Source organism: Danio rerio, chromosome 9 (assembly GCF_049306965.1).
Source record: "Danio rerio strain Tuebingen ecotype United States chromosome 9, GRCz12tu, whole genome shotgun sequence".
Lineage (NCBI taxonomy): Eukaryota > Metazoa > Chordata > Actinopteri > Cypriniformes > Danionidae > Danio > Danio rerio.
This window is the reverse complement of record NC_133184.1, coordinates 10,954,849-10,975,000: the sequence shown is the minus strand read 5'-3', so window position 1 is coordinate 10,975,000 and position 20,152 is coordinate 10,954,849.

Genomic DNA, 20,152 nt, shown 5'->3' with positions numbered 1-20,152 from the left:
AATCATGTTCAATCAACAATTTTTTTTTGAGTGTACAACACATTTTTCCTGAGCTGCGTCCAAAATTGCATACTTGTGCACTATTCTACGCCATTTTGTAGTATAAATAGTGTCAGTAGTGCATTTACACTAAAAACTAAAATGTTAATGATGAACACTTCATGCGCTCAAAAACTGCAGGTTTGCTCATGTAGCGGAAAGGGTGGAGCTTTTGGGCGCACATGTTGGAGAATTTTATTTATTTTGCATGGTGAAAGCAAAATTCTTACTATTGATTATGATTATATGATTATAGCGCCTCCTGATGGTTACACTCATGGCAGATATTATTTGATAGTTTGGTAATTTAATTTACTGATTTGGCAATCGTCAACAGTCATCAGGGAAACGGTTTGAATTTCCGCTTAGTGAAAAACAGTGCTCCATTTGGGACTACACTACATGCATATACCATGCTGTTTAGTGTGTAAGTGCATAAGTACATAGTGCATGAGTGCATAGTGTATAGTGTGCCATTTGAGATGGTGCTCTGGTTTGTTTTCCCAAGTTTTTGATCCTTGCCTTGTAAGTTTGTTCATCCTTGTCTGCTGCCTGTCTTTCGATCATCTGCCTGTGTTTCTTACTAAGACTCTGGATTGCTTGTATTTGCCCGTGTTGACCATTGCTTTACTGACCTTCCTATTAAAACCTGCATTTGGATCCGCAAGTCTGTTCTCAGCGTCTCCGTCAAAGAAAGTGAGTCAGCATGTTGCATGGATTAACATGTTTCTATTATATATTTACTATAGGTCTCGTTTCAGCATTGATATTGCAATGTGATCATTTGCATTCGTCACATCACAGGGTATACACAATGTTGAGTTTGTATAGTAATTTGTCATTTGCATGTGTTTTTGATGTCTATGATTGCATAATGATTTTAAAAGCATTCAGGTATAAGAAATTGTACCATTTGTGTCCTTAACTACGATTAAGTTTATTGAATTACTTTTATTTTTATCATCCAGTTACTGTACTTGATTACCGTTCGACTCTGGAAATGCAAAACAATTTATTTCAATTGCATCATTTTCTTGATTGTATTTATTGTTATGCATAAAAATACTCGCAACCATGCAAATACAGAAATGCACTGCACATAACACAGACCACAACGAAATGTGTTGGGACCCCAAAAAGTTTATAGATTGTTAGATTTTATGGAGATGCATTCCTACTGAAAAATCATTTAATTTAATCTAACATTGTAAATTCTAACACCTAACATAATTAAACATTAGATCAAACATTATAAATCCATTCCAAATAGAGATATTAAGTATTCAGGTGTATTCATATCACAATATACAGTATATCGGCAAAAAAAAAAAAAAAAAAAAAAATATATATATATATATATATATATATATATATATATATATATATATATATGTATATATATATATATATATATATCGCAATGTTATTTTTTTTCCAATATCTTGCAGCCCCAGTGTTTACAGTGGTTAGTAAATTAGCATTATTTTAACATGGTTAACATTATTACCATTAATTAGAGCCTTGACATGAATTAGCATGCTATGTATCAAACACTGTTAACGTATAAGCTTAAGCATGTTTTAACATTTTCTACAAATTAGCATGTTGTAGATTTGTTACTGGCATGATGAAATAGCATATTGTTAGGATGAAATGGCACTTTATGTGATTATGAATTAATTCATATTATAGTGATATTGATAATTCAGTGTTGTCAAAAAAAGGAATATAATACATTTTAAAATACACAAAAGAGAATAGTTTTTTTTTTATAAATTGTACCGTTTGAGTACATAATCTTTTAAATCTTAAAGTGCACATGAAGTTAAAACTGATCATATTTACTTTGTTAGTGGACAGTTAGTGCTAGTGTTTTACGGTGAACAATTCCTCTGTGCAAGTCCATTCTTTTTTGCTCCTGTAATCTTTAAATCTAAATCTGAAAATGGATCTCCCCCCTGAAATGATGGTCTTTCATTGATGAGACCAATTTGACGGCTTGGGCTTGGGCATAACACTCTTAACCATGCCCTTACAACATTCAGCTTGACATGAATGCAATGCCTGCTGTGCTACATTAAATCAGTTCACCGCAGAAAACAAAACAAACCACACCCTCCGTTTTTCTCCTTCACTATTCAGTTGCCCTCGGAAATACACCACAATATGGAAAGTAAATTGTTTGCAACATCCAGTTCGCACATACTTTAAAACACTGTTTCTTACAAATTCATAATTTTGCCAGCTTGTTGCTTTGATCATATTCCCACACAAACATATGCCCAACAGGCAAAAGTTGGACTGAGATTTACAAATGCATGAGCACAACTACTGTTTCTGTTACAATACTGAAGCATTGACACAATCAGATGTTTGTATTCATTGAAATAATCCTTTAAAAATCCTTCCTTTAAACATCAGCATGTAACCAGAAGTTAAAGTGCACGATTTAAAATGAAACAAAAATGACAGATGCTTTGCTCTTCTCAAATTCCAGCCCTTGTTCTTTGGTTTTTCAACTCTCTATTTTACCAGCCTACAAGACAGGTGGTCCAAAACCTTTAGTGCACCTGAAAAAGAAAGCAACTTCAAACAGAATCGGTTTCATGCTTTGAAGTCTAGTTAGTTCTTTTTGGTTAAAAAAGAGAGAGTGAAAAAAGACAAGAAGTCCTTGTAGTGGTTATATTCTAATTTCACAGTACTTGTGCAAAGAGCATAGAAGATGTCAGATGAACTACCTGCTAAAAAAAAACCTCTCATCCTAATCTATTCTTGTCATAACCCATTTTTCTAAGTTTTGATTCTTCAGTAGAGGGCGGTTTATATGCATATAAGGAGGTTCCTAGACACCTCTTGCAGACAACACTGGCCCGCGGCTACAGGGAGCTGAATGGATTAAAGTTCAAAGGCAAGAGCCAGGGATTACTCACAGATTCAAAGTCTTCAAGGGTGCAGTGTAGCCCCTGAAAACGACAAGATTTCACCATGTCCCAAAGGCGGTGAGCGGCTCGATCATACAAATCCTGCCAGTCAAATCTGCACTTTTTTCGATTCGGCTTTGTGATGTTGAGTTGCGGCATGCTCACGTCAATTTTTGGTTTGATATTCTTTGTGAGGACGGTGTCCAAAGGAAGGCCCCAAATCTTTCCAATGTGCTGAATGTCACGAGTCGTGAGAGCAGACCACCGAAGTGGGTTCACGTTGCACAGTGTAACAGCAGGAAAGTCCAGTTTGCTTCTGGTCTCCTCTTCTATTTGGGTGATGTAGCCATATTGGAAATAAAATGTAACAGAGCTGAAGAAATAGAATAGGAGGAAGCCCACTGATCCTGCGAGGGCCAGCAGCCAGAGAGAGTATCTGATAGAGCCCATGTTTGGCCGGAGGAGGCTCTGGACTCCATGAAGAGATGTTTGTCTTGCTAAAACTCTCAGATTTGAAGTTCGGTAAATTCTGCCAGTTTTTGTAGAGTATGATTGTTGGAGAGTTTCATTAAACGACCTGTATGATACAGCTGCCATTGTAAGAATGTGTCTGTTGGAACAATGGTGGAAACTGGAGGAGCATTGGTTTGTTAGGCTTTTATATATATCAGAAGGGGAGATTACAGTTTAATCTGCCAGTAAATCTAGTTTGAAAACTTGTAAGTGATGCCATCGACAAAAAAATGCATTACATGTACTGATTTCATCAACAATTTCCTCATCAAGACTTATCAGAAGCCAGCAAAAGGGGGAAATGAGTCCAATCTCTTAAAAGTTTACTATGAATTGATGTATCTTGAAAGATTTGTGACTAAAACATATCTAAAGTGAGATATTACCAAATATTTTTTCCAATAAAAAAAAAACACAAAGTACTGCTCAGATATCTTGGCTCACATCCTAATGCTCTTTGTTAAAATACAACATTTCTGATAAGCATTGTTCAATAAATATTCTCTGTTGGCATTGGTGTTTTTTGTTTGCTTGTTTTTACTTTTAATCAAGGAGAAAACTCTTTTTCTAAACATCTTAGTGATTTTTTTTTTTGTAAAAATACCTTTTTTTCACAATTTGAAAAACACTTTACTAATATAAATCTTTTGTATAATTAAAAAGGTTCATGGACGACATAGTGAATGATTCAATTATGCTTTTTAATGCACCCATCATGGAATACACATTTTTAAAAGTCCCAAAAATAACCTAAAAACATCCTCAAAACAGACTATGTGCCTTGAGTGGTTTAATCGAAATATTATCAAGCTATGAGACTAGTTATGTTTGCACAAAAAAAATATAATAATAATATTGACTATTAAACAGTTTCCTTTACATTCAGGAAAATGAAGTGTTCTTTATGCTTGTCTCACTTAGTTGTGCTGTCTGTCTTTACATACATTGTGTATACATCAGAGCACAGTGCTCGTAATCATATGTCCCATACTGACAATAAAGAGATCAAACTGTTAAATATAGTCCTTATTTTTACTTTATGTGTACACAAAAGTATTCTTATATAGCTTCATAATATTCTGATTAAAATACTGACTTAAGATGGGCTGTTTTGAAAGTTTTGCTCTTGGATTTCGTCCAAACTATCTTAATTTGTGTTTGAAAGGTAAACAAAGGTCTCATGGTTTTGGACAGTACTATATGATGGTTAGTAATTATTGACAATTGTTTTTTATATATTTTGGGTAAACTCTCCCTTTAATCAGCTCATAAACAGGATGGCAATGCTAGAGGCCATTCACCCACTTTCAGTAGCATTGTTTCTGGATACTCAATGGCTTTAATGAGGGAAAGAACTAAAATACCATGAAGCACTGCAAATGACAAGCATTTAGAGAAAAAAAATACATTATTTTACATTATTTGTGTTTAATCTATGAAATGGATGAAATTAAAGATCTCTAATCAGTGGAATTTTTAATGCAGCATCATTGGTAATGCATAATTTTACCACTGATTCTGTTATCACATATAAATGTTGTAAGCATTCAATAGAAACACAACAGATGAGCTCAACAAAAGCATATACAATCAATTAATAAACTCAGCACTCACAACTGATCTGTTTTAAAAAATGTATTAAATATTTTTTGAATCGAGAAAAAAAGCTAATTATTTTATTGCCAGAATATCTGGCAAATTGAACTGTAGTTCATCCAGTTTTAAATTCAATGTAACATTTCTTTTTTACAGTAATTACAAAGCTTCAGATGCTTGAATGTAATTAGCTTAGTAACATTTAGCAAAGCACTTTTTCCCCAACAAAGTTTAGCTTCACTGTATCTTAACCAAATTATAAATAACTTGTAGCTTAGCAAGCTTTCCCCTGAAACTGCAAAGTGCCTCTTCACTTGCACAGATATAGATATCTGATACAGAGGCTTACCGATCGATACGGTGACTGACAGGCTTCTTAGAAACACGCTGAGCTCATTTAAGGAGTGAACTACATTGTTTGCATGCAGGATTTTGTGGAACAGTAGCAGTGCCAAGATGTAGAATGCGTAGGCAAGATGATGAGAGCGGGCATCTGATTCAGTTTAGATTCATACTTTTATACATGCACCAATATACATGTTCAGAGCTTTCAGCCCTACGGCAACATCAAACTCGGATGACAATGATTCTTCTTGAAGTCTGAAACTGGGTGCCCTCCAGCCGCCTCCCACACAGGAAGACGGCGAGTGTGATGTCACTCCCACTGGCACAGATTTAAGGACAGCCAGAGAACTACAAGTCTCTCTCTACCTGACACGTGCACACACAAACACACACAAACACAAAACTCTTGTATAGCTATATTTGTGGGGACTTAGACGTAAGTCGTATCATAGACGTAACTGTCTTAATATGGCATAAACATTGTGTTCTTGTTCCTACCCTACCCATAAACATAAACACAATGTCTGCATTTTACATTTTAAAAATACTTAATTCTGTATGATTTATAGGCTGTTTTATCAAAATGTATCTAGAATAAAAAATAAAAAAAAGTACAGGTATTACCGTACTTGTGGGAACATTTCATTTCTGTTTTGCAGGCAATACCAGGTACACACACATACACACTGGGCAAAAAATGCTCTCTATTTGTATTGTTTTATTTTTAATTAAAAAGAAAAATCCTTATAATTAATTCATTACTACTGTCTTTATAGTATACACTCAAAACTGCCCTGATTTTGCCTGAAAAGTTCTTCATTCATCATTGAATCCTTGTTTATACAATTGTATAGCTTAAACCGTCCAGGGCAGTCATTTCGAGCATTGTGAAATTAGTAATTTAATAACTTTAAAATAAAACAGATATTATAGTGCCCTGACTCCCCCAAGATCAGAATTTTCATTAAATATCAAAAATTGCTTGTTTAAAGAACGCCTATGATGAAAATCTATATTGTAAGCTGTTTGGACAGAACTGTCTGTAGGCATAGTGTGTCCGCTATCATATTGTAGTGACATAAACCCAACAAGTTTATTTTTTTAAATTTCCTGACATTAAAATAGGAGCCAAATCCCTGCAATTCTGAGGCCCACCGCAAAGTGACATTGGAGTGTTTTTACCCACCCACTGAATTGATTGACATGCACCAAGTTTCTATAATAACATCTATACACTTCAACAGAACATTTTTTTTTTTTTTGCAAATAAACTGGGATTAAAATATTTGTTATGACTCTTTGTGAGTTTTATAAGTTTAAAAAGTTTTTAAAACAGAGCATATTTATAATAAATACAGTAAAATTGTTATGTAATTGGTGTTAGTAAATGCGTATATGTGTTTGTGTGCTTGTACTGCAAATAGCTTTTGTGTGTGACTCATCATTTCAGAAAAGCTTGAATAAACTACACCACAGATACAGCAAATAAATGTACTTGGTATTTTTGACTAATAAGCTGTATTTCAGCTTCATCCGAGTCTGTCTCTGTCACTGTGCTGTTTATCAGACATAATGCATGATGAGAAGCAGACACGCACATGGAAAGGTGGGTGGGGAGAAGCAGCTCATTTTCATTTAAAGCCACATGTTACAAAAACAGCTACCCTGTACTCAGACAGCAAACTGGACAAATTCTGGAGGCTATAATAAATATTCTGATGGGTATTTAGAGGTGAAACTTTACATACACATTCTGGAGACACCAAAGGCTTATGTTACATCTTGTAAAAAGGTTCAAATAGGTCCTTTAATGTTAATCACCCCATGCACTCGAACAATTGTATTTGTAGAATTTTAGAGGGGAGAGTCGGGAGAGGGAAAGAGGGAAGGGTTTGCATAAAAATTAGAGTTTCATTTCGAGCATGAAATGATTTTCACAGTCAGGGAAGAAAAACAGTGACTGTTTACATGTAATCAGTAATCAAATTATTCGCCAAATTCTTAATTTGTCAACTTTAACTGTAGTTTGGCACTTTCACTTTTATTCAGGAACATGAATGAGATGTTGGATGCGAGGAACTGCTGAAGAGTGTAGTTTTAATGCAATTTTTGATACAGCACAGCGAATAGGAGAGAAAAAAAACTCCACATTTCTTGGTAACATAGGGCTCTATTTTGACGGTCCATGCGCAAAACGTGTCACGACGCGTTTTTGCTAATTTAAGGACGGGAAATCTACCTTGCGCGCAGCGCATGTTCTAAAAGGGTTGAGTTTATTTTCTTAATGAGTTATAGGTGTGTTTTGAGAATAAACCAATTAGAGATCATCTCCCATTACCTTTAAGACCCAGCTGCGTCGCGCCAAGAGCGCATTCGCCATTTACAGGTCGCAAGGTAAGTCTAAGTGGAAAAAAATGAGCATTTCACAAGCAAAGAGTTAACAGTTTTTTAACAAAAAACTGTTAAACAGAGCATCTACTGCGTGAGAATGAGAGATAATGGATCACTTTCACTTTCGCTCTTGGATATGGAAACCTTTACGCGCAGACATCAATTAGTCTATAAATAAATACTTTTGTTTGTTAAGCGCAAATATTCGTTTCAAAACTATTTCTAAATTTAGTTCTAATTTCCTGCGAACGAATAAATGAATAATAATAGCAAAATGTGCTCTAAAACCTGAGTTATATCTTACATGCTGTGCCCCATATGGTCTAAAACCTGACAGGTGGGCAAATCTAAGCTTTTTTTTAATAAAACAAATATAAATATGAATATATTAAATAATACTGCTAATAATAATAACATTATACAAAAGCAAATTGTTATGAATGAACTGAAAAAGCCTCCCGAGATGAAGAAGACATAAAAGCAGTGATTTTTCATATTTATGTAGGCTAGAAAATAATGTTTTGTAATATTTTAATCCTTTATATTTATATTCTATATTTATTTTTATTATATACTATATATATCCTTAATATTTACATTTTTTCATATGTAAAGATATTTACCTATTGCTCTCTTGTGCGTATTAAGCAGTGCGTAAGCGAGGCGCAACTTTGCGCCGGAGTTTAGACCGGGTTAGTTTTGGTCTAATGAAAAATCTATTATAGATTCTCAAAATAGCAACGCGCCAGTGGTCCGCCTCAGAACGCCTTCCTTTTTAGACCAGAACGCCTATGGGCGCACAAATGAGCGCTAATGCATTTGCTATTTATAGAGCGTAGCGCAACGCCTCAAAACGACTCTTGCGCCAAGCTGAAACTACCAAAAGACTACTGCGCCACGCCTTGCGCCACACTGCGCCGGATGTATGATAGGGCCCTTAGATTCACTTGCTATAGGTAGGGTCTGAAAGAGTACTGCTGACGATACTACCTAACTTTGCCTCTAAAAAAAACATGAACAAAAAACACTGATCACACACTTACCAAATCTATAGAGACAGCACAATCAACAACAACTGGAATTGTGTCTTTTTTTTAAAAAAATAAAGACGAGTGGCAAATCTGGACTTCACCATTTCCAGAGGCAAAAAACTTTCGATTAAAAAATGTTTTTTACAGACATATTTTTGTCCTGTGTTAGCAGAGCAATGTAATCCACACACGTGAGTCCAGCTGTGCTTTCATATCGGAGAATTGAAAATAAAACCTTTGTTGCAGCACATTTATAACTGCAAAACTGATGACCCATGTCTCCAAACAATTCTACTTCTTCCATTTGTTTTTATTACGGTTGGCAACACAACTTGAGTGTCTCTCTGCTGTCTGAACACTAACAGGTAAGTCTTCAAAGCTATAATATGCATGATATTAATGAAGTTAACATGCATGATATGCACCTCATACACAATAGAGCACGCTGATTGGTTCGAACCAAGTCTTTCTCTTGAATTAATGCTGAAAGTTCAATGACGTCACGTTGTACCCGCCGGTACAAACATCCAGTCTACACGCTGGAATTCACACAAGAATCTAATCGCCATGATGTAGCTTCAAAAATTATTTTCAAACTAGAAGAATGAGTTTGCTCAAAATAATGCAAAAACAACCATATATTTTTGTGAAAAATATGTGTCCTAATAGTGCTTTTAGCAGTGTGGAACACATATATGACTGTCAACATCTCAAAAAAAGGTGTTTTTTTAATTTTTTATAACCCTTTAAATGTAAAATCCCAGATTTTCACAGAAGCTTTAAATCTCACAGTACAATACATAAATGCTCCAGTTTTTTTTTTTTTTTTTTTGTTTTTTTTTAATGAATGTGAATCATTCTGCACCAATTAGAACAGTGAGTCACAGACGTTTTCTTAGACGGCCTTTTACTTTCATCGGTCATTAGCCTTGGAGTGAGAAAAGGTTTTAAATCTGGCTTTGGAGAGATTTACATTTACATGCTCTTGAAACACAAACAAGTGCATAGCATTTATGTGTCAAATATACCAAAGCATTTGCTTAAAGATAACACAAGTGCCATTGCCAGACAAACAGCAAAAAATCTGTAACAACAATTTAGAGATGAGTGGTGCTGACATGTCTAATGCTCCTTGAAAATACATAAACGTGGATCAAGTAGATAATAAAAGGGGCAAAGTGTGAAATCTGAATGATGGTTTCTATATGCATTACAAGGAATGGAAAAAGTCACTTCAAAGCAGAAAGGTTATTTCAATCAATGATTATGTTGGAGTTTAAAGTAGTATGCATACTACATTTACTTTGCTATATTTGACTATATTAAACCACAATTTGCTAAATTGAACTCTAGAGTGTATTTAATATTGAAGTTTGACATGTATTAAATAGTAACTTTGTCATTACAAACATGTAATTACACATAAAAACATTTGGTGGTTAAAACATATTGTAAAAATAGGCAAAACCAACTGCTTAATCCAGCATTAATTTAGAGACTACACTTATATTTAAATACATACCAAACACTTTCACTATAACTTGTATCAATGTAAACTTAAGTTCACAATAAATCTCTGTACGTTCAATGATTCAGTCATAAAAATACAAATGAACCAATCACAAATCACCTTCAACACTAATTACAACACCTAAACACCACCGGAACATCAATTCAATGACAAGTTTCCAAAGCAGCATGTTGATTGCACTGCACTTACTAAATAAGCATGTTGCTTATTGCTTGTATGCATATGTTAATTAGTATGATTCTAACACAATTAGCATGTAGCTCTGTGCACCTATTGTAATGCTGCTTTGCAACAATACCCTAGTAGCAAAGAATTCTGGCCCAGATTTGGCATAAATCTGGCACAGCAGGCATTCATCCGGCACTGGCATACAGCATGTGGGCCAAACATGGCCCGGGTTTGGCAGAGGTGGCACCGTCTTTAAGGCGGCACACAAGATTTGGGCCATGAAAAACGTAGTATTTGGCCCAGATTTAAAAATGTGATAAGTGGGCCATTTGAGTTTGGCCAGTTTTGACCCACATTTAAAATACACTAAAATCATTTTTGAGTAAAGAAAAAAAATTCTACCAATCAGGTCACTGTGAGAAAAAGCGTGCCCATAGTGTGCCTAAAGCGCATCACTCCATGGGTTTATCAATTTCATTGCAATCGTGACTGTGTTGGAACATATTTGATGAAAGCAGAATTAATGTTTAATCTTTAATTGGCACGATAATTATTGTGTATTGCAAGGGTAATTCTTTTAAGTAGTGATTTGGTTTCATTTTGTAAATGGTTAGTGTTCCATCTAGTGGTGACCTTGAGTTATAGCAAGGTAGATCCTGCTGTTCACTTAAAATCAGGAAGTAAAGTGCTGCAAGCACACGGCAATGACTACGATGATCAACAATCGTCATGTTTTTCTGTAATCTTAACCCTTGCAACAGCATCGCTTTTTCACTCCATACCCAAGACCATTAAACCTGTTGGCAAATGAGTTTCTTGTCTTCAGAGTCGTGTGAGGGAAGGGAGTTTATCTAACTGTCAAAACAATCACTAAGGGACAGTATGTTGAGGACAGTACAGTGAAAAAGCGGCTGCAAGAAGAGAGTACAGCAGCAGTTATGAAGATTCAAGTAAATTGATAAGAGTATCAAGTGCACAATGGAGTCTACACACTCATATAAAACCAGATCGTATGCATCTTGTTCAAGATCGAGCAGCTCTTCTACAAGTGCTGCAGCTGCTATGGCTAGAGCAAAGGCGGAAGCAGCTAAAGCACGTTTGAAGTTTGCAGATGAAGAAGAAAAAATAAAGGTGGAAAAAGCCAAGTTGGAGGCAAAAATTGATAAAATGGCTTTAGAGAGAGAAACTGCTGCAGCTGTAGCTGAAGCAGAAGTTTTAGAAGCAGCAGCTAACACCAGTGTTCATAGTAAACATGAGCCTCAACTGGAAACCACTCCAGCCGATGTTATGCAGCGAACAAGTGAATACATTGAACAGATGAATCTACATGCATCTACAGAATTGGCATCACAACCAGAACCACTCCCTTCCGCAGAGACAGTAAAGCCTCACACAGAATTACTAGTTACAAATTCTGTTCCGGATACACGTCTCAAGACAGAGAGTTGTTCAGACGATGCTGAATTCTATCACATGCAATCAAGGAGAGATTCTGTACAAGCATCACAGTTTACACCAAGAAGGTACCATCTTCATGACCCAACAGATAGCGAAGTACACAGACGGAGGGCACATTTCACACAAAGCCACATACCCCCTGTCTCAACGACAAGTCAAATGCCTCAGAGTGTAAAAGACAAAACAGATATTTCAGACTTCGTCAGATATTTTGCTCGCCGTGAACTTGTTAATACTGGATTAATACAGTTCAATGACCAGCCAGAAAGCTTCAGAGCTTGGCAACGGTTTTTCCAAAATGCAGTAAGTGGCCTGGATTTGACAGCTAGTGAGGAAATGGACTTGTTAGTCAAATGGTTAGGAAAGGAATCAGCTGAACACGCTAAACGCATGAGATCAGTGCACATTAATCAACCACTGAAAGGCCTTGACATGATATGGACTAGACTGGAGGAATGTTATGGTGCACCAGAAGTAATCGAAAGAGCTCTTTTCAGGCGCAAAGTTTTCCAAGAATTTCAAGCAGAGATTACTCAAAGCTTCATGAATTAAGTGATCTTCTCATGGAAATAGAGGCAGCTAAAGCTGATGGATACCTTGCAGGCTTAACATATCTGGACACAGCAAAAGGCATCAATCCCATAATACAAAAGTTGCCATTCAATCTTCAAGAAAAGTGGCTGTCATATGGAGCTGGTTACAAAGAGAGATATGGTGTCTCTTTCCCCCCCTTTGAGGTCTTGGTTGACTTCATAAGTCAGCAAGCAAGAATCATGAATGACCCAGGTTTCAACTTCTTTACTCAAACAGATTCAGTTTACAAAACAGAGAAATCTAGCTGGAAGTCAAACAAATCAAGAGAAGTCTCAGTTAATAAGATGAATGTGTCTACCCCTGTACATTTAGACACAGATAAAGATGAAAGAAAATCTGTGGATGCAGAGAAACTCTGTCCCATTCACAACAAACCTCACTTACTTAGGAACTGTCGTTCCTTCCGTGAGAAACCTTTAGAGGAACGTTATGCATTCCTAAAAGAAAAATGCATCTGTTTCAAATGTTGCATAGCTACTACACACATTGCTAAGAACTGCAAATTTGTTACGAAATGTTCTGAGTGTGGAAGTGAGAAGCATATTTCTGCACTACACCCTGGTCCTGTTCAAAAAGCTCAAGAAACTGTATCCTTACCGCTGCATGGCGGGGAGCAAGTTTCTACCTCACTAGAAGAAGTGGAGGCTCATTGCACTGAGGTTTGCAGAGATGACCATAGCAGTAAGTCATGCTCAAAAATCAGTTTGGCAAAAGTGTATCCCAAAGGTCAACCTGAAAAAGCAATGAAAGTCTATGTGATCCTCGATGAGCAAAGCAACAGGTCATTAGCTCGCTCTGAATTCTTTGATGCTTTCAAAGAAAATACCCCAGCTACTCCCTACACCCTGAGAACTTGTTCTGGAGTGACGGAAATCATTAGTCGAAAAGCATCAGGATATCAAATGCAGTCTTTGGATGGGAAAGTAGTCTTTTCTCTACCAAGTTTGCTTGAATGTAACAACATTCCTGACAATAGGGCAGAAATTCCCACACCAAGTGCTGCTCTCCATCACCCTCATCTGAAGCCTATAGCTTCATTCATACCAGAATCGGAGCCAGACGTTCCCATCATGATGCTTCTGGGCCGTGACATCATCAGAGTTCATAAAGTGCGCAGTCAAGTTAATGGTCCCAATGATGCTCCCTATGCACAGAAACTTGACTTGGGATGGGTGATAGTTGGCAATGTTTGTCTAAATGGCATTCATAAGTCTACAGCTGTGAGTACCTTCTTCACTTACACAAAGGAACAACGTCCTTCTATCTTTGATCCCTGTCCTAATGTTTTCTGTGTAAAAGGGAGGAAAAGTAATGAGCAGAAAAATGATAATGGAATTTGTTCTATGGAACAACTTTTCTGCAATCACGAACAAGATCAATTGGGCAAGGACGTATTCAAGGTTACTTGTGACGACAATAAAGTGGCCCCATCTATCAATGACTTGACATTTCTCCATATTATGGAACAAGGATTGGAGAGAGATGAAAACAATAGCTGGATAGCTCCACTGCCTTTCAAAGTTCCAAGGTGCAGACTCCCCAACAACAGATGTCAAGCCTTGAAAAGGTTGTTAATCTTGAGACGTAATCTAGAGAGAAACCCACAAATGAAACAACACTTTTTCACATTCATGGACAAAATCTTCGATAAAAAATATGCAGAAGAAGCCCCCCTGCTGTTAGAACGAGAAGAATCCTGGTATTTACCACTCTTCGGGGTGTACCACCCTAAAAAACCAGGAAACATAAGAGTGGTTTTTGATTCCAGTGCTCGGTATGAGGATGTTTCATTGAATGATGTTCTATTGTCTGGGCCAGATATGAACAACACGCTTGTCGGTGTGCTCATGCGATTTCGCAAGGAAGCCGTAGCTATAACAGCTGACATTGAACAAATGTTCTACGGTTTCTTAGTGAGAGAAGACGACCGTAACTTCCTAAGGTTTCTGTGGTTTCGTAATAATGACCCATCAGAGGACATTGTAGAGTACAGAATGCGCGTCCATGTATTTGGGAACAGCCCTTCACCTGCTGTTGCCATCTACTGTCTCAGACAGTCTGTTAAGGATGGTGACCCTGATGTAAGAAGCTTTGTGAATCGTGACTTTTATGTAGATGACGGATTGAAGTCACTTCCGACAGAAAAAGCAGCAATAGATCTGCTTAAAAACACGCAGAGAATTCTTGCTGGTTCCAATTTACGGCTTCATAAGATAGCCTCGAACAGCACAGAAGTTCTAAAGGCCTTCCCATCTCAAGATCATGCTAGTGAAATCAAAGACTTGGATCTTGGTTCTGACATGCTTCCGACACAGCGCAGTCTGGGATTGAACTGGAACCTGCGAACGGACACATTTACATTCAAAATCGACACACAAGCAAAACCCTTTACTCGCAGAGGTGTATTATCTACTGTCAATAGCATCTTCGATCCTCTTGGGTTTGTTTCCCCAGTAACAATTCAAGGTAAACTGATCATGAGAGAACTTAATAATCAGAATGATGACTGGGATGCGCCCCTTCCCAAAGAAATGGAGGAAAAGTGGGAAACATGGCGACAATCACTGATTGATTTGAAAAATCTAAACATTCCAAGATGCTACACAAATATATCACCTTCTACAGCCACTCAAAGGGAGTTGTTCATCTTCTCTGATGCTTCAACAAAAGCAATAGCTGCAGTTGCTTACCTTAGATTGACAGATTCGTTTGGAATCAGTCAGCTCGGCTTCGTCATGGGTAAGGCAAAACTCAGCCCAGAACAAACAATTCCTCGTCTTGAGTTGTGTGCTGCAGTTTTGGCAGTGGAACTGGCAGAATTCATTACTTCAGAAATTGACATGCATTTGGATGACATTACTTACTTTACCGATAGTAAGGTGGTGTTAGGATATATACACAACGAATCACAACGTTTCTATGTATATGTCAGCAATAGAGTCCTTCGAATTCGCAAGTCTACTCATCCAAGTCAATGGAAGTATGTGTGCACAACAGAAAATCCAGCAGACATTGCAACAAGGTATGTTACTGCTGCTCATCTTCAAAACACTGATTGGCTTTGTGGACCAAACTTTCTGTTAAACAACCCTTGCACACAAGAAAAGAACGAATTTGAGCTTGTAAATCCTTCTTCTGATGCAGAGCTACGTCCTGAAGTCTCCACACTGAGTACTGCATTGAGGAATAAGAGTCTTGGAGCACAACGATTTTCCAGGTTCTCTACCTGGAAATCTAGCATTCATGGCACAGCACGCCTTCTTCATATATCACAGCAATTCTGTAAAGGTTCTACAACTCAGACATAAGGCTGCAAGGGCTGGCATTACTGTCTTAATGCACCTACAGTAGAGGAACTCTTATGTGCTGAAAAAATTATTATTAAAACAGTGCAACAAGAGACATATGCTCAAGATTATGAGAGTTTGAAAACGGGAAATAAGCTCTCTAAGCAAAGCTCCCTCAAAGCTTTAGACCCTTTCATAGATGTAGATGGTCTGCTAAGAGTGGGAGGTCGATTAACAGAAGCACAGATTGAGGGTGATGTAAAAAATCCCCTTATCATCCCTGGCAAACATCACATTGCGACACTTTTGATTAAACATCATCACGAGAAAGTGCGACACCAGGGGCGACACTATACGGAGGGTGCTGTGCGAGCTGCTGGCTACTGGATAGTGGGTGGAAAGAGGAAGGTTTGCAGTGTCATTCACGAATGCGTTACTTGCCGAAAACTCAGAGCAACACCACAGACTCAAAAAATGTCTGATCTACCAGCAGATCGTGTATCCATGGATCCTCCATTTACAAATGTGGGACTAGACGTCTTCGGCCCATGGGATGTGGTGGCGCGGCGAACAAGAGGTGGCCATGCACAAAGCAAAAGGTGGGCCGTGATATTTACCTGTCAAAGCGTGAGAGCTGTACACATTGAACTTATAGAATCTTTAGATACATCTAGTTTCATTAATGCCTTGCGGCGTTTTCTTGCTATCCGAGGGCCTGTGAAACTCATTCGCTCAGACAGAGGAACAAATTTTGTTGGAGCTTGCAGAGAGCTCAACATCTTGTCTAACATTGACAAAACCTCTGTAGAAAAGTTCCTTTTGGATCAGAGCTGTGTGTGGCAATTTAACCCGGCACATGCTTCTCATATGGGTGGGTCCTGGGAGAGGATGATAGGCCTTGCTAGAAGGATACTAGATGCAATGCTTCAACAGCTTGGACCTTCAGCATTAACACATGAGATGCTCTCCACTCTTATGGCAGAAGTCACTGCAATAATAAATGCAAGGCCGCTCGTTCCAGTGTCGTCTGACCCAAATGATCCATTCATACTAACACCCAGTGCACTCTTAACCCAAAAGGTCACAATTGCTCCAGCCCCAACTTTTGATGTGGATAAAAATCTTCATATCAGACAGTGGCAAAAGGTACAGCACTTGGCACAAACCTTTTGGGATAAATGGAAAAAGCAGTACCTAACTCTTCTACAACCAAGAAGAAAGTGGCCATCCAGTAAACCTGATCTTGAACTAGGAAGCATTGTGCTTTTGAAGGATGAACAACAAAAAAGAAATGAATGGCCAATGGGACTTGTCACTCAAGTTTTTCCAAGCAAAGACAACAAGGTTCGCACGGTAGAAGTCAAGGTCTTTAAAAAGGACGGACCAAAGATGTTCATAAGTCCCATCACAAAAACTATCCTTCTTCTTACACCAGAGAAACTTGACTAAATTTAAGGATCTGTAAATAGTGGCATGTTACCACGCCAGACGGGGAGTGTGTTGGAACATATTTGATCAAAGCAGAATTAATGTTTAATCTTTAATTGGCACGATAATTATTGTGTATTGCAAGGGTAATTCTTTTAAGTAGTGATTTGGTTTCATTTTGTAAATGGTTAGTGTTCCATCTAGTGGTGACCTTGAGTTATAGCAAGGTAGATCCTGCTGTTCACTTAAAATCAGGAAGTAAAGTGCTGCAAGCACACGGCAATGACTACGATGATCAGCAATCGTCATGTTTTTCTGTAATCTTAACCCTTGCAACAGCATCGCTTTTTCACTCCATACCCAAGACCATTAAACCTGTTGGCAAATGAGTTTCTTGTCTTCAGAGTCGTGTGAGGGAAGGGAGTTTATCTAACTGTCAAAACAATCACTAAGGGACAGTATGTTGAGGACAGTACAGTGACACACCAACCTATCTGGCCCAGTTCAGGCCCAGTTATGAGTTATTAACTTGGCTGAGACTTGGCCCAGATATGGTCCATGTTTGGCCCTTGTCTGGAAGCCAGATTTGGTCCAGTCATGTACCGTAATTCACTGCGGCATGTGGGCCAAGCAAAACCTGATTGTGTGGGCCAGAGCTGGGCCAGAGAAATTTTGCTATGTGGGTAATTGTTGTGAAAGTGCTATAAAAGTCATTTGTAATTGTAATTGAACATATGTTTCTGGTATATATATGACATCTGTTTTTTTATCTTTATTTTTTTATTTTTTGCTATATATGTGATGCGTATGTTTCTGGCATATATGGGAAATTTATGTATTTGGCATATATGTGACATATGTTTTTGGACTATTTGTGACATGTATGTTTCTGGCCTACAGTATATATGACATATATGTTTCTGGTATATATGTTTTTGGTATATATGATGTATGTTTCTGGCCTTTATATGACATATTTGTTTCTGGACTATATTTGACATACATGTTTTTGGCATATCTGTGGCATGTATGTTTTTGGTATATAAATGACATGTATGTTTTGGCATATATGTGACATATGTTTCTGGCCTATATGTGACATATATGTTTTTTGCATATTTGTTACATAAGATATTTACATATATGAATGTATGTTTCTGGCATACATGTGACATGTATCTTTCTGGCATATATGTGACAAATGTGTTTCTGGCATGCATGTGACATATGTGTATTTTGGCATATGTTTGACATGTATGTTTCTGGCCTATATGTGACATATATGTTTCTGGCATATATGTGACGTGTGTATTTGACCTATATGTGACATATATCTTTCTGGCATTAATGTGACATGCATGTTTCTGGCATATATGTGACATGCATGTTTTTGGCATATTTGTGACATGCATGTTTCTGCCATATATGTGACATAATTGTTTTTGGCATATATGTGGCACGTATGTTTCTGCCTTATATGTGACATGCGTGTTTTTGGCATATATGGGATATTTATGTTTTTGTCATAAATGTGACGTATGTTTTTGACATATTTGTGGCATATGTGTTTCTGTACTATATGTGACATATATGTTTCTGGCCTATATGTGATATGTATATTTCTGGCATATATGTGACTAATGTGTTTCTGTCATGTATGTGACATATGTGTATTTTGGCATATATTTGACAAATGTGTTTCTGGCATGCATTTGATATATGTGTATTTTGGCATATATTTGACATGTATGTTTCTGGCCTATATGTGACATATATGTTTCTGGCATATATGTGATGTGTGTATTTGACATATATGTTTCTGGCATTAATGTGACATGTTTCTGGCATATATGTGACAGGCATGTTTTTGGCATATTTGTGACATGCATGTTTTTGGCATATATATGGCATGTATGTTTCTGCCATATATGTGACATAATTGTTTTTGGCATATATGTGGCACGTATGTTTCTGCTTTATAAGTGACATGCATGTTTTTGGCATATATGGGATATTTATGTTTTTGTCATAAATGTGACGTATGTTTTTGACATATTTGTGGCATATGTGTTTCTGGCCTATATGTGACATATATGTTTCTGGCCTATATGTGATATGTATATTTCTGGCATATATGTGACTAATGTGTTTCTGTCATGTATGTGACATATGTGTATTTTGGCATATATTTGACATGTATGTTTCTGGCCTATATGTGACATATATGTTTCTGGCATATATGTGACGTGTGTATTTGACATATAAGTTTCTTGCATAAATGTGACATGTTTCTGGCATATTTGTGACATGCGTGTTTTTGGCATATATATATACAGTATGGCATGTATGTTTCTGCCATGACATAATTGTTTTGGCATATATGTGGCACGTATGCTTCTGTCATACATGTGACATGTATGTTTTTGTCATAAATGTGATGTATGTTTTTGACATATATGTGGCATATGTGTTTCTGGCCTATATGTGACATATATGTTTCTGGCATATATGTGACGTGTGTTTTTGACATATATGTTTCTGGCATTAATGTGACATGTCTCTGGCATATATGTGACATGCATGTTTTTGGCATATTTGTGACATGCATGTTTTTGGCATATATGTGGCACGTATGTTTCTGCCATATATGTGACATGTATGTTTTTGTCATAAATGTGACATGTTTTTGACATATATGTGGCATATTTGTTTCTGGCCTATATGTTACATATATGTTTCTGGCCTATATGTGATATGTATATTTCTGGCATATATGTGACAAGTATGTTTCTGGCATATACAGTTGATGTCAGAATTTTTTTTTTTAATTCTAGCCTAAATAAATCAAAT